This window comes from Mesocricetus auratus, unplaced genomic scaffold (assembly GCF_017639785.1).
Source record: "Mesocricetus auratus isolate SY011 unplaced genomic scaffold, BCM_Maur_2.0 Super-Scaffold_4256, whole genome shotgun sequence".
NCBI lineage: Eukaryota > Metazoa > Chordata > Mammalia > Rodentia > Cricetidae > Mesocricetus > Mesocricetus auratus.
Window position 1 is genome coordinate 112,624,336 of NW_024429182.1, and position 16,507 is coordinate 112,640,842.

Sequence of the window (16,507 nt, forward strand, 5' to 3'; positions counted from 1 at the left end):
GAGCTTAATAATCGGCTGTGCAGTTTTCAAATCCAATAAAAGTGAACCATTACACACACACACACACACACACACACACACACACACACCAAGGAAGGTAGCCGATCCCCTGCCTCAAAGAATACACAATTTTTTCCAAAATGGTCAAAGACTTAAATATAAGTGATAAAATTACAAAACTTAGAAGAAATCTTTTCCTCAAACTAGGCAAGGTGTCTTGGATATGATATGGGAAAGATTAATTAAAAGTTACTTCATTAAAACTAAAATCTTTTGTGTTCAAAGACTCAATAAAAAAGTGAAAAGATGATCTGGAAAGAAAAAAAACTATTGTAGATATATTTTCAGTGTCTAGTATTCAGTGTAAATAAAAAATTCTTCTCACTCCTAGCATCATTACTTAAAATAGACAAGATGGTGAAATGGTAGAAACAACCCAAATACTCATTGAGGCATTTTGAAAAATAGCCCCTCAGTCATATCCAGATCAGGCACTCAGACAATATTAATGTTATCGTAATATCTCTTAAGAGAGAAAATTGGTTCTGTTTTAAACCATGAAGGATGCTCATTGGGATTCGATTGCTAGAGCCCTTTCCTCTTGTTTCTGGTGTGTCTAGACTTCTCATTAGAAGCCTTCCTCGGTCTTGAAGGGCATATCAAATCTGTTCAATCAACCCAAGATTTTAGAATGCTCAGAGACAAAAATCTCATCTCAGGTCCAGTCTCTGAAATCATCCTTCTAGTTGTCTCCAGATTAATTCTTTCTGAAGGAGACATTTTTATGACATGACTTACAAGGAAAATGCCATCCTAGCCATTAAGCATTCAGCAATAAAGGATGCTGCTTAGGTTGTGAGGATCATGCCATGCATCCCAGTGGAGTGGGATGATCCCAACCACCATAAGAGAACATAGAATTCAAGCAAACACAAGTCTGTGCTGGCTAATTGTTCATGGCACTGTGGTAAAGCAATGGTGCCCAGACAGTTGCTCAAACACCACTCTGGATGTGTCTGCAGGCTTGAGATGTAACTCATTTATAGCATACATGAGGCTCTGGGCTCAATCCCCAGCACTGCATAAGCATGCATGGAGTTACATGCCTATAATCCCAGTACTAAGGATATGCCATCACACACCAACCAGCAAAAGGCAGGAGGACCCAAGGTTCAAAGTCATCCTTAACTACATAGAATGTTGCTCCTGTTAAAAAGGATTTCCCTATCCAAGAGCTTCTCAGCAGACTCCACATCCCCAGTATAAACTGGGCACTGAGACCAAAAGCAATCTTTAATCAATAAATCAAATTAGACTATTCCAGGAGGAGTCATGCAGAACTGACACAGACCTCAGGTTATATTTTCTCAACAGATTCTAGAAAATGCTGGATCCTTGTAGCAAGGCGCAAGATCAGTATATGGCACAAGCATCAAACCCAGTATCAGATCCAAGGTGAAGACAATATGAATCTGTTAACATTAGAAGGTAGGAATCTGGTGTTTGCTCTCACATACCTTCATCTTGTCATATGTTTCAAACTTGTCAGTAAAAGAGAATCCCTGGTGGCACATAGGAGGTGGTAAAGTAGCTAACCACCTTCTGTCTTTGTGAATGAGGTTTTACTGGGAAATAGTCACATACACACACATACATACATACATACATACATACATACATACATACATACATACGTATAATTAAACTTTATTCCAAAAGTTTTAATGGATTCCCAGCATCTAGGCTATGCATGCATGATTTGGGCTTGTGTTCATTTAAACCAATGGTGTACTTCACTTGAGTCTGCTTTGTTTTTTGAGACATGATATTAGTAGCCCATGCTGGCCTTGGGGTCACTATGTAACCGAGGATGATTTTGAACCTCTGTACCTTCTACCTATACCTCCTGTGTGTTGGAATTACAGGTGTGTGCCACCACACCTTTTTATGTGCTACTGTGTATTAAATGCAGGGATCCTGAATGGTAAGTAAGCACTATACTAACTGATCTATACATCCCCAGGATGTCATTATGTATTTTTGGCCATTGCTCTTGCTCCACAGTTGAGTGGTTATATCAGAGTCCAGATGTGGTCTTCAAACCCTGAACTATTTACTATTTTTAATACACTAAAACAATGGATAATATTATTTTTATATATAATATCATTATTCTACAATTTGCTTCGGAAATGGAAGCATCCCACTATATACTATTTAACAGTGTATAAAGATAACAAGGCTTTTTCAGAGGACATCGGGCATGTTCAGGGTGGTATGACCGAAAACACAAGGCCTTTACAGTAAGTGGAAAGGGATTTGATATATTTTGTGAGGATAAATATTTTAAAAGTGCAAATAATTTTATCAAGCCGAAATGGCTTCTTGTCAAAGGAAATCAGGAAATATATTAAAATAGTAAAACAATATAGTTCTCAAGAGAGGTGAATAAAACTGAAATGTCCATGCAAGACTGTCCTTTGAAAGCTGCATAGCAAACATGTTTGAGAATTGTACATTTGTCTGTTTATAGTTTTTCTTGGGATAGCCTTTGCACACTACCTTAGTTAGGGTTTCTATTGCTGTGATGAAACGCCATGACCAAAAAGCAAACTAGGAAGGAAAGGGTTTTTTTGGCTTACACTTCAATATCATAGTTCATCACTGGAGGAAGTCAGAACAGGAACTCAAACAGAGAAGGATACTGGAGGAAGGAGCTGATGCAGAGGCCATGCAGTGGTGTTGCTTACTGGCTTGCTTGTTGCAGAGCTTCAAAATAAACACACAAAGACTTATGTTAATTATGAACCCATTGGCCAATGACTAGGGCTTTTTAAGGGCTAGCTCTATCTTAATTATTAACCCATTTCTATTAATCTAAGTATCTCCATGTGGTCTTATCAGAGAAGGGTCTGTTACATTCTTTCTTCCCAGGCTCTACATGATGACTGCTCTGCCTACATTTCCCAGAATCCTCCTCATCTCCTAGTCCCTCCTATCTCCCTGCCTTTATTGGCCACAATGTTTTATTCATCAGCCAATTAGAGAAACATATACAAAGAAGGACAACCCCATCACTTGCTCATCATGGCTTGCTCAGCCTGCTTTCTTATACTCAGGACCGCCAGCCCAGCGATGGGACCACCCACAATGGGCAGGTCCCTCCCACAACAATCACAGATTAGAAAAAGGCATTATAGCAAGATCTTATAGAGGCATTTTCTCAATTGGGATTCCCTCCTTTCAAATAACTCTAGTTTGTACGTCAAATTGACATAAGACTAGTCAGCACACACACACACACACACACACACACACAAAAACAGTGAGCTCACCTGCAATTCAGTTCCCTTTCAAGTGTAGATCACAACTGTTAGAGGCAATGTAAGGAGGGGCCCATATTTGACCAGACTGCCTAGTTACTCACAGTTCTTGACTTTTTTTTTACACAGTTGATGTGTTTATGTGTGTGTGTGTTAGGGAGAGGGGTTGAGTGCCTTGGCACATGTGTGGAAGTCAGCTCTCATTCTACTATGTGGATCCCAGAGTTTGAACTCAGATCCTTAAGCTTAGTATCAAGTCACTTCAACAGCCCTTGTCTTCTACACATCTTAGTCTCACAGGACTCTGAAAAAAGACTCAGGGTGGACCCGACCTGGTCTCTGGATCTCTTTGTTTCTCTCCCTACACGGAAGAAATCTCTTTCTACTTTCAACTAAATAATAAAACAAAGTAAAAATCTGAAGGAATAGCAATGATACCAAGTGAGAAACATGGGTTTTCCTCCCCACATTAATAATACAAACAAGCAGTCGCTATGAGTCTTTTGTCCAATAGAAAATTTTCTTGATGTTGAACAATTACCCAGGAAATGTTTAGTTTGGTGCCTAACTTATCTGAACCCAAGGCTCATATCTTGTAAAGCAAGATGCTCATTATCAAGGATGGGAGGTACGGCCTCTGTTTCTCCATTTAGAAACTTTCCACTTCATCCTCCCAGCTCCCTCTTTTTTGACACAGGATGCTTACATTTGCATTACTTTAGACTTTATTTTGAGCAATGATTCCACACAATCCAGGTTATAAGAAGTTAATCATTTGTTGAACCTGGAGGAAATTATGTTAGAGCAATAAACAGAGCACAAAGAATAATAACCAAATGTTCTCTCTTATCTGTATCTAGGTAAAGGATGATGGGTTCTATCTGGAAAGGGATGGAGAAGACATGTAGAGATGACTGTTAGTGGGTATGGGGCTGGGGCTCCCAATATTCTAATAACAGTAGTCTTTAAAAATAGCCAGAAGGACAGATTTCAAACACTTCCATCACAAAGAAATAGTAAATATGTAGGGTGGTGGGTTTACTTGTTAACCTGATCTGACCATTGTGTGTTTGCTACAGGTATTGAATGGTAACCTGGTCCTTTGTAAATACAATTATTATGTGTTAATCAGAAATTTGAAAAGGGCAATTTCAGCCAGATGTGGTAGCTCACACCTGTTATGACAGTACTGCAGAGACTTGAGCAGACATTTTGTGAACGGTGTCTGCTTGCTTTGCTGGTGAAAGGCAAGTTCATGGTCTGGTGAACTGCTGTAGGTTTGCAGTCACCTGGACTCTCCGGAGCACCCTCCCCAGTGGGGTGGGGCTTCCAGTGCATTATCTGGGAGTCAGAAGTATGAACCCCAACTCCAGGTCTCCATTAATTTTCCTCAACCAAGTATGGCTTTGAGTCAGATCACTGATCGATCCTGTATGGTACTATGACGCTGAGGAGACAGTGACCCAACCACAACTTTTCGAGGCCATGAGCTGCCAGAAGCATAAACTTATTTCTTAAGAGTTCCAGAAGCTAGGCTGGAGAGATGGCACAGAGGTTAAGAGCACTGACTGTTCTTCCAGAGGACCCAGGTTCCCAGCACCCACATGGTGACTCACAACCATCTGTAATGAGATCTGATGCCCTCTTCTGGCCTGCAGACAGAACACTGTATACATACATAATAAATAAATAAAAATCTTTTTTAAAAATCCCTGAAAGCATCAGCATATATTTCTGGATTAAAAAAAAAAGAGTTCCACAATGACATGACCTTCACAGACTGTAAAATAGAGATAGTTGGAACTAATGTACAGAACTAAATTTTTTTAACTTTATTTGCTGTTCCATTCTGTGAAGTTTCAGTTATCTAAACTAAACATATAAATGTGTAAAAGTTTCAGATTGCAAGGTAATATGTAATGTAGCATTTGTAAGATATTCTTGTCAATATTAACCAATAGGATTTTGATTTGTACAGTTTTAATTGGTTAAAATGGTTTCATTTTAACATCCACTGCTATAGAAGAATAATGTAAGTTCAGATTTAAAGAATGGTGGGGAAATGGTGCATGTAATTCTTTTGCAAGTATTGAGAGTTCTGTATGTTTTGAAATGAGTAATTTAATGTTCTGGTGCCAAGAAGTGGATCTTATCAGAGTCCATTGCCAGCAGTGGGCAAGCCTGGCAAGCCTGGCACGGAGCGTTAACCATATACCTTACTAATAGCAAGGTGAATAACTTTGAAATAAAGTTTTAGACAAATATTTCAGATAAAAAAAAGAGTTCCAGAAGCCAACTTTCTTTGCTACAGGACATAAAATAAAGTTCCCTGCTCTCTGTCCAAAGTATGCTGGCCTCACAGCAAACAGCCAGTTTAAATAGCAAGGGCTTCTCAACAGACGATGGCATAAGTATGGGTCAGGGAAGGACAGGGCAATTTCTACTTCTTGCTGTTAAATTTGTAAGACACACCCAAACACATAATTTATTCAGATTCACTGGTGAATATTCATTTTTACGTAGTTCTATCAAAAGCCTGTCATCCATTTGCCTGCTGGTGAAGATTAGGTGTTTTTGAGGCTTAGGGATTAGAGTGACTTGGAAGAACCATGTGCTTGCCTCTGTGCCCTTCTATAATGCTTTCTTCAGGATACATACTTGGTAGTGGAATTGCTGCTTGTAAATCATGCGTATTTTCAGCTTGACTGAATGTTCGAGGCTGTATTCAATGTCTGAAGGTAACTACAGTAGTTCCAATCACCATATTGAATGAACTACTACAGCAATTCAAGTGTAGTAAGTTAAACATCCACGATTAAGGCAACCATTAGCCAACAGAACATAAGGTCAGAATGTAAGATCTGTGTTGTGCACTGCAGGATGTTCAGCAATATCCCTGGTTGTATCCAGGCTTTCAGCAGTTTTCTCTGCCATTACAGAACCATCATTTCAGAGTATCTCTGCCCTCATAGCTTCTTTTATTAAAGGAAGTAAAGGCGTGTCCCCAGGGCTGCCACTGCAGGCAAGTGTACTCCTGCCCACACAGCAATCACTAGGAGTTGCTGCTGCCCAGGGCTTCTATAAGTTAACAGACATTAGGAAGACTATTTGATGCTGATGATGTGGGAACTCTCACATAGCTTATTACAGCTCTTTGTTCTCACTGACTTCCCTATCCAGTCAAATAGGATTCAGAAAACTCATATTCAGCAAGAACCATCTTAAATGCTCTTGGTTTTGAAGAGTCAAAGCACACCTCTCCTCTTTGCAAAGGGCACAACCATGTGCAGCTTCCCCCTTCTTCTGCCTCCTTGCAGGGGGCCCAGGTCAAGTGGAGCTGTTTCTCCCGGTGTATTTCTAGCCTCGGGCTCCTGGAACAAGACCTAGTCTTTCTTCTCTAGGAACTCCCAAGGTGTAACTGAGAGTCCCTCTAAAAACAGAGGTTAGGGTGAACGGATTGTCACTGAAGGGTGGAAGGGTGGTCATGGACACTGTGCCTGGGATTCTGGAAGCAGAATGTGGCTGTGGCTGAAAGAGCATTGCACTTGGAGCTGGAGCTTGTTGTCTGATCCACCTTGTGACCTTAGATGGTGGAGAAATGGATCATTGGACATTTTGATTTTTCTTTTCCTCATCTGCAAACTGAGGTTAATAAAACTTATCCAAAAGGCTGACCTGGGCAATGTGAAGTAAAAGGATGTTAAGGTCCTTTTATGGTACTTATTCAACGAAGTAATACTCAGTTTGAATTATGATATAGAGTTCTTTATCTTGGGGGAATTTTATGCATGGCTAGGCAGCAGTGTATGAGTCACACTCGCAATAAGAACTTGCTGAATGTGCCAGGCACTATTTCTAGATTATCTGTGGATCCTACAAGTACTTACTTACTCCTTGCTGGTGTGTTAGAAATATATGTAGAAATTGAAGGCAGAGAAGATGAGACATATGAAGTCCTGTTCACGTGGATCTCCCCACTTAGCATGAGAAACAATGAAATGTTGTGCCAGGAGTGTAACCCACTGCGAAGAAGCAGAGCAACACACCAAAGCATAAAGAGGCTAAAGAGGCTGGCAGTGCTGTGTCCAGATGCGGGATCCAGAATGTCAGAGACATTCAGGAAGTGAGACTAAGGATGCAACTATCTGGAGAAGGAAGGATGGAGGCCACTGCGTTATGGCTCGTAGAAGATCCTGGATGCAAGTCCTTCATATTGGAGAGTCATGGGGAGCAGCATGGTGGAGGCAGAGTGCAGAATGATGAGGGAGGAAGATGAGGCTGGCCAGTGATCAGCTTAGGTGCGGAGGACCGTGGGCCAAAGCAGGGAGGGCAGACTCTGTTGGAGTCCATTGAGGGTTGATAGCAGAGCCTGACCTTGATTTATTATTTAAAATGTTCCTCTGGTTGTGTGAACGATGAAGGCAGGAATTGAAGCAGGAACTATTGTTAATCCAGGTGGTTTGGAGTCTTGGGGCACAGACTAAGGTTGTGATGGGAGAAAGAAGACATCTATATGGAATATTAGCCAAAAAGAGGAGACAAGAGTGGCGGTCAGAGAGGCTGAGTACGCGACACTCCTACTGAGTAATAAGAGGACCAGTTGGCACAGAGCAGGATGAGAGGTGAAAAAATCAACTGATTTCTTTTCTGGCCTCAATACAGTTAAGCTTTTAGATGTATATAGAACTGGGCTGAGGCCACTCAAGTTGAAGCCATGAAGCTAGAATGCAGTTAATACACTTTTCTCAGGTTGACAATCCTCTCCACAAATGGAATCACTTCCTCCCATGTCTGTGTTACAGGTGAAGAGACAGGCTCCGAGACATTGAGGACATTTGAGCTGTTTGGATGAGTTGTGACTCAGGGCCAAAGGTCACAGTTCATAAAGGTAGTTGGCATTGGCAAGAGAGAGAGAGAGAGAGAGAGAGAGAGAGAGAGAGAGAGAGAGAGAGAGAGAGAGAGAGAGAGATTGATCCCACTATGTCATTGAAGACACTGGTGGACCAGATCCCTGACTTCTTGTTATCCAAACCCAAGAAAAATAAGGGCACAGGCAGGAATAGAACTCACATGCCATGGCTCCTACATTCCCATCATTCCTCATTGTCACCTTCCCCACTAGTCCTCTTCTCTGTCCACATTTTTAGGACTTGCTCGCGTGGCTGTGGCAGAAAGGATGAGTGGAGGTTACTGTGAGGTTTTCTCCACAGTCAAAGTTTTCCCTGAACCTAGGTGCTCATGATGGCGTCTTCCCCTGACGGAGTTCCTCCTGGTAGGCTCTCTGGAAGGAGCAGTGAGCTTAGGTGCAACTTTCTTTGAACATGGGGATCTATTCATTATCTGAGTTGAGTTTTAAAGTCAGGGTTTGGAAGGAAAATTCTCCCCCAAGCCTCCCTCAGTCTCTGCAAAGCTCTGTGTCACTAAAAACTACAGGAGCGAATAGTAGGAGGTATATGGCTTCCACCCTGCCTGAGTTTTGAAACCTCCTTTTGTGTTTCCCAAAATGTTTTCACTCTCTGTTCTCCTCATCAGAGAACCCTAGAAACCCACGGCAAAGGCATTTTTATTAAGTTCTAACTCAGGAGGCTTAATTACTGCTAGGAAGAGATTGTCTAGGGCACAGAAACATAATCCTGCTCTCCCCTTCCCCCTCAGGTTGAGGCGTTGCACCAGGCTTGTCTTTACAGGATATCACAGCCATAGAAAAGGAGCAAAGGGAAGGCTCCCAAGTGCTTCGGTTAGCCCTGCCTCCCAGCCTGCTAAAGTGCCTCAGCATTTTCCAGCAATGAACTTCCTCCAAGGCGCAGTCTCTCTGAGTCTGAAAACGGGGAGGGACCCTGAGGGATGCTGTCATCCTGACCTCATTCATTTTTACTGTGAGAGTTCTCCCGTGTGTCAGAGAAGCAGAAGCAGGAGCAGGGCCCGAGACAAGAGAGGATGAGCAATGGAGTTGGCTAGATTGAGAGAGAAAGAAGGGGGGGGGGTCAAGGAGGTGAGGCTCAGGGAAGGAATGGGAGAAGACACCCCTAACTTGAAGTAGTGGTGGGGAAAAAAGAGACCCAACAGAAAATAAAGAACCAGGGAAGAGGCTGCCCTCAAGAAAAGGACTACTGAGGATCTGGAGCAGGCTGGGGACCCAAGTGGTGGCATGCTGGAGTCCTCCTGCTCTGACTGCTGGTGAGAGTCCTTTGTCACATTTTAGGCTTTTTGTGAGACAAATGACATCACTTCAGCCTATAGTGTGGCCTATAGAATTAACTGCAGAAAATGGCAAACCTAAGTGCTTGCCCCTCCGCAAAACTCCACAGTCCACTGTTAAACTGGCCACCACCATCCTCGGCTCCAGTGTTTTGAGACACCAGTGATCTGAAACTCTTGGTTTGGAAGATGAGCTAACCATCTAACCAGCTAACCATCAAGCCTGATTTTGCTGCCCCAAAGTATCATGGAGCTGTCTACTGCCTGCATCCTGGTTTCCAAGATGGAATCCTTACAAGAGAGTTAAACATCACTGGTAGAGTCACCAAATGTCATCATGCCAACATCAGTTTTATCGGGAACCTGTCATATTTCTCAGACCCCTTATACCTTTGCATTGTCAGAGACTCTAGGAAGGAGGCCCAGAAACCCCACGTGGATTCCCCTCCTTCCTTCCTTCCTTCCTTCCTTCCTTCCTTCCTTCCTTCCTTCCTTCCTTCCTTCCTCCTTCCTTCTTCCTTCTTTCTTTATTCCTTTCCTTTCTTTCCTTCCTCCATTCCTCCATTTCTCCCTCCATTCCTCTTTCCTTATTCTCTCTCTCTCTCTCTCTCTCTCTCTCTCTCTCTCTCTCTCTCTCTCTCTCTCTCTGTGTGTGTGTGTGTGTGTGTGTGTGTGTGTGTAAAGACAGAGATAGATGTTACATGTCTTTCTCTACTGTTCATGTCTTGTTTTGAGGCAGGTTCTCTTAATGAACCTGGATCTCTGGATCTTGCTATTTCTATTGACTGGTTAGCCAGCAAGCTGCTAGAATCTTCCAGTCTCCACCCCCCAAGCACTAGGTTACAGATGTATATCATGATGCCTGGCTTTCACATGGGTTCTGGATCTGAACTCAGGTTTTCGTGCTTGCACAGGAAGCATTTTACCCATGAACCATCTCCCCAGTGCCCACTCATGTCTTACCAATCCCTGAAGATGCCTAACTTTGAGAATCACTGGATTAGGCAAGTAGTGATGATGAAGGCCAGGGTCTAGTTTATGAACGGTGGCACCAAGTTCAAAACAAAATCACTGGCAGGGAAGCTACAAGAAAAGGGGTAAAAAGATGGCCAAGCAAGTGGTTCAAGATGAACTCTGGAGTGACATGGCAGTTTTGTGGCTTTGCTGAGGAGGAGCTGGTTAGAGTTTATGCCAGAGGTTGGGGCTGCACATGTGTCTCTACAGCCATCCACCCACCCATGTACTGGTTCATTTACTGAAGAGTCACCTTGAGAGACTGCCATTATTTTCAGGTTTGAGGTGTTGGGAAAACACAAGTAAATAAGTCACTCTCCCTGCTCATAACTCACACAGGGAACAAGGAGCAGAATATAATTACAGCGTTAGAATGGAAAATGCACATGTGAATTAAAAAAAGGTCTGAACTCAGCCAAGGGAGGGAGCCACCAGCCCACTTAACTTTTCTCATTGCTGCGACCAAATATCTGACAAGGAGCAACTGAAAAGAGGAAGAATTTATTTCAGTGTTCTGTTTGAGTCGGTACAACCCACAATGGCAGGAAAGGCACAGAGGCAGGAGGTGGTTTGTAACATCACATCTGCAGACAGGAAACAGATGAATACTGTTGCTCAGCTCACTTTCTCCTTTTTATTCAGTCTGAGAGCCCAGCCCGGGGACGGTGCTGCCCACACTGGGCCAGGTCTTCTCTGCTCAGTAACCCTTTCCAGAATCACCCTTACAGACACATGTAGAGATACGTGGTGACCTTAAATCATACCAAGGTGACAACAAGGATTGACCAACATAGCGGCAGGTTTAGGTTTGTGTGACATCAATGTCAGTATCTATGCCCCTTCTACTGTCTGTCCTTCAAATGTTCTGTCTTTTGCTTGTCAACCTCCAGGTGGTCAAAAAAATAGCATCAAAACCACATGGGGTCTTAGTTGCTTCTGACCTGCTTGCCCTGTTTGCTTCCTGTCTTATGTCTCAAAGTTTCTGCTGAGAAAATGACCTAAGTGCAGATCACCTAAAGTTGGTTGAGGGGACAGAGCTGAAAATGGGAAGTCTATGAACAGTTTCAGCACAAGACTGCCACATACCTGTAATCCTGGCACTAGCGAGCTGGAGGCAGGACGACCAGAAGTTCAAGGTCATTTTCAGCTCCATACTGAATTAGAGGGCAGCCGGGACCACATGAGATGCTGACTGAAAAACGAAACAGAGATCCTGGCACACTTTAAAAGGCAGACTGAAACCTAGAATTTTCCATGAGAGTTTGTTTGTTTATTTTGGTCACCTTTTAAGTACTCTGTGTTCTGGAAACTGGCACTCACACCTGTTTTCATTTACAGAGCTCCTCGCTGCAGGGTTACGGCTCTGATGAATGCTGCTGAAAGCAAAAGAACATTTTCACGTTGAGCACAGAAGGTCAAAAAGTGCTTGTGCATAGAAAAATCTTTGTTTACTCTGTTGTCTCATTTGAATAGTAAGACAAATTTAAGCATCTTTGGTGTCAACAACGCCAGCCTCTTAAATCAGAAACCAGCACACTGAATACACAGGGCAGCATCAAGCGTTCTCCTCTTTACCTAATTATAAAGCACAGGGCTGAAATCACCCATGTTCATTTACCCAATTTCCTATTGTCAAGCTCTGTGTCTACGCTTGATGTGATTATGTTAATGTGCTAATTAAATTGAATGTTCTTTGTTGAACGTTCTGCTCCCAGAAAAATGGGAAACTTCCATGAGAAGTATGTCTTCCTCCAATGTGGCCTGGAAGAAATAGGGCAAACGACCTGTGAGAGCAGGAAATGGAGTCTTTGGGGCTGAGCTAACTAAGATACAATTCAGTTTGAACAACTGAATGCATTTATGAAGTGCATTCATAAAGAAAAAGAAGGGAGTCCGACTTTGTGGCAGTCATGGAAGAACAGGCACAAGGGGGCGCCACAGAGACCAAAAGCAGAGCATAGTGAGCTCATCTACTGTAGTCAAGAATACCTTTACAAATAATGCTGTTGTGAACATAGATGAGCAAATGTTCTTGTCATTTGATTGAACATCCTTTGAGTATATCCCAAGAATGATACCCCTGGGTCTTTGATATATCGATTCCTAGTTTTCTGAAAAAAAAAAAGCCACACTGACTTCCAAAGTGGCTGTACAAGTTTACACTCCCACCAGCAATGGAGGAGTGTTCCCCTTGCTCCATATCCAGCATGAGCTGTCACTTGTGTGTTTGATCTTGATCATTCAGACTGGTGTAAGATGGAATCTCAGAGTCATTTTGATTTGCATTATCTTGATGGCTAAGGATGTTGTGCATCTCCTTAAGTGTTTCTCCACCATTTGAGATTGTGTTGAGAATTCTGTTTAAATCTGTACCCCATTTTTTAATTGGATTATTTGGTTTGTTAATATCTAGTTTTTTGAGTTCTTTGTATATTTTGGAAATCAGTCCTCTGTCAGATGTCCAGTTGGTAAATATCTTTTTCTATTCTGTAGGCTGCTGTTTTGTCCTATTGATGATGTCCTTTGCCTTACAGAAACTTTTCAGTTTCGTAAGGTACCTGTTGTGCCCAAGTCTTGAAGACCCTCAGAGACCACCGAGGAGACAGACTCACCAAACTGCAAATGCAAGGCTTTATTGTTTAATCCTACTAGTAGGGACCTTGTCCAGCCAGTTGACACAGCAGCTACCTGGAGGAAGTGAAGTCCCTTGTCTATTGCCAGAATTTAAAGGAAAAAAAATCACAGAATTGCATCAGTAGGTATGGGTCAAATACTGATTGATTGGCATTTGGGGAGCAATTAGGGACATTTCCAAGAGTCAGGACAACTGGTTTACTAGCATTTTGATGGGAGCATTGGTGGTTTCTATGGCTTTGTCTGTTCTTTCAGGTAGCCTGTTCTCACTGGTTGGTCCTGGGAGGGAACATTCTGTGGTTTCTATGGCTTTGTCTGTCTCTTGGAGGTGGTTTGTTGCTAAACACAGGATCCAGGTACTTACTAAGTCTAAGTGGAAGGTTGTCTTGGAGTCTTTGCTTGCAATACAAGAGCTAGAGGCTAGGGGATTGGATTTGTTCTGAAGGTTTTTTCATAACCTTTACATTTATATGGTTTCTCTCCAGTATGGATAATAAGAGTTGAATGGTAACTTAAGGCTTTGCCACATTCATACAATTTCTCCCCATTGTGATTTATTAAAAGTGAAGCCTTTGAGTTTTAGTTTGCCCCTTTCAGTACCATTTATTAATTGTTGAACTTAGTGCCTGTGCTATTGGTGCTCTATTCAGGAAGTTGTCAATGTATTAGAGATTACTTCCTATTTTCTCTGTTACAGCCAGTGTATCTGGATTTATGTTGAGGTCTTTGATCCACTGGACTTGAGTTTTGTGCAAGGTGATAGATATGGATCTATTTGCATTCTTTTACATGCCAGGTTCCAGTTAGAACAGCACCATTTATTGAAGATGCTTTCTTTTTTCCTTTGTATATTTTTGGCCACAGATGTATGGCTTTATGTCTGGGTCTTCAATTCCATTGTCTGTTCTTATGCCAATACCATGCTGTTTTACTACAGCTCTATAGTAGAAATTAGACATGGTGATAACTCTGGGTGTTCCTTTGTTGTACAGGATTGTTTTAGCTATCCTGGTTTTTTTCCATATGGATTTGAGTATTGTTCTTTTAAGGTATGTTAAGAATTGGCTTGCGGTTTTAATGGGGATTGCAGCTTTATTTGTCATAGCCAGAACCTAAAAACAACCTATATGTCCTTCATCCCAGGAATAGATAAAGAAAATGTGCTGAGTTTACACAATGGAGTACTACTTAGCTGGTTAAAATAAGGACCCCAGGAAATGTTCAGGCAAATGGATGGAACTAGAAAAAAAAGCATGCTAAGTGAGGAAACCCAGATCCAGAAAGCCAAACATGGGCATTTACTCACTCATAAGTGGATATTAGCTGTAAAATAAAGGATAACTATGTTGCAATCTACAGACACAGAGAAACTGGTTAACAAGGAGGGTTCATGGGGGAGATACCTAGATCTCCCTGGGAAGGAGAAATAAAGAGATTTTTTTAGTGGACTGAGGGCAGATAGGGATGGGAACATGAGTAATCAGAGAGGGACAGCACTGAAAAAGACTATTGGAAAAGGGGCATGTTTCAGGGTCAGGTAAGAACCTGGTGCATGGGAATCTCCCAGGAATCTCCCAGGATGACCCTAGCTAAGACTGCTAGCAATACTGGATATGTACCCTGATCTGTCCATCTCCTGTGGCCACACTGGTGCCTAGCCCAGTTGTCATCAGCGAGGCTTCATCCATCAACTGACAGAAACAGATACAGACACACAGCCAAACATTAGGCACAGTTTGGGGAATCCCATAGAAGATCAGGAGGAAGGACTGATTGTAGGAGCCAGAGGGGTCAAGGTCATCACAAGAAAATCTAAAGAATTAACTAATCTTGGCTCATAGAGGCTCACAGAGACTGAATGGACAACCAGGGAGCCTACATGGGACTGACCTAGGTATTCTGCATATATGTTACAGTTGTGTAGCTTGGTCCTCTTGTGGGACTCTAACAGTGGGAATAGGGGCTGTCTCTGACTCTTTACTGGTTTTTAGAACCCTATTTCTCATACAAATCACCTTGTCCAGCCTTAATACAAGGAGAGGAGGAGAGGTGCTTAGTCTTACTGCAGCTTGATATACCATGTTTTGTTGATATCCATGGGAGGCATGCCATTTTCTGAATAGAAACGGAGCAGGAATAGATGGAGGGCAGAGAGAAGGTAGGGGGGACAGGCTGGGAGGAGAGGAGGTATGAGAAATGATGGCCAGGATATAAAACACACACACACACACACACACACACACATATATCCTTTGAGTTGAACTTACTTTGTTTGTTTATTTCCTGACATAATATAGGCAGGAACTTTAGACACAGCCTGGTCCTCTGCATGGGGTGAGGGTGTCCCAGGTAGAAACTGTTTCTAGGAATCTGCAGCTGACACACAAAATGAGGATGGCACTTTCCTTGTGATTGTAATAGTGTTGGGCACTTAATAGCGTTCACTAAGAAACAGCTGTTAGTATGTTAAACAACAGTACTGTCACACTAATGTAAGAGGATGGCTCTACACACACAAATTATTAACTGATTAAGGTAACAGATTATACCCAGACTTCCAAAAATAAGGGTGTTTTGGAATGTATGCCTGTTTGACCTCAAACAAATGGATCACAGAGAACAAAGTTTAACAAAGTATGTGGTTAGTTGAACATCACTGAACCCAACCTAGGAAAAGTTCAGCTAGCTGTGTTAGTCATGGTTAATTAAGTAAGGTCACCTCACTAGGAATGAGTTTCCTACACACAATCCCACTATGGCAAAAATCTTGTAGCCAGTATTGCTGTAAACCCAGAGGTATGATTCATGAACAAAGATTTTTATGTTGTAAAAAGCAGAAACATGTCACTACTACACATCTACTAAAGTGATTAATGCCTAAATTACTGACAACACAAAGTGCTGGCAAGGCATGGAGCAACAGGGGCTCTTATTCTCTGGTGGTGGGAATGCAAAACGGTACAAAAGTTTTGGAAGTCAGTTGAGCATCTTTGTAAGAAACTAGACAGTCTTGCTCAGCAGCCAAACTCCTTGTTTTTTGTCCAAATGAGTTGAAAACTTCTATCAATCAAAAAACCTACACATGGATATTTGTAATTGTTTTATTCCTATCATTTCAGGCTTGGAAGATGTCCCTGTGTGAATGAATAAATAAATAAACTTCGATACAGCCAGACAATGAATGAAATAACATCCAGAGCTAAAAGAACTATTAAGCCATAAAAAGACATAGAGGAAAATTATATGTGTGTTAGTAAAGTGAAAGAAGCCAATCTGAACAGTGTAGACATTGTAGGGCCCCAGCTAGATGGCAGCTAAGATCATATCTGTAATAACAG

General features: G+C 42.1%; 1 long non-coding RNA gene across 2 annotated transcripts in view; it reads right to left on the reverse strand.

Moving 5' to 3' along the window:
• Positions 1-11,731, reverse strand: part of LOC110342366 — a 30,619-nt gene extending 18,888 nt beyond the window's left edge. The window contains exon 1 of one of the 2 annotated variants that reach the window (XR_005869886.1): positions 11,622-11,731. This is a non-coding gene — a long non-coding RNA (uncharacterized LOC110342366). Of the gene's footprint in view, positions 1-2,642; positions 2,701-11,621 lie in introns of those variants that run through there. The other variant, XR_002384415.2, reaches the window with a different exon arrangement.
• Between the last annotated feature and the right edge of the window lie 4,776 nt (positions 11,732-16,507).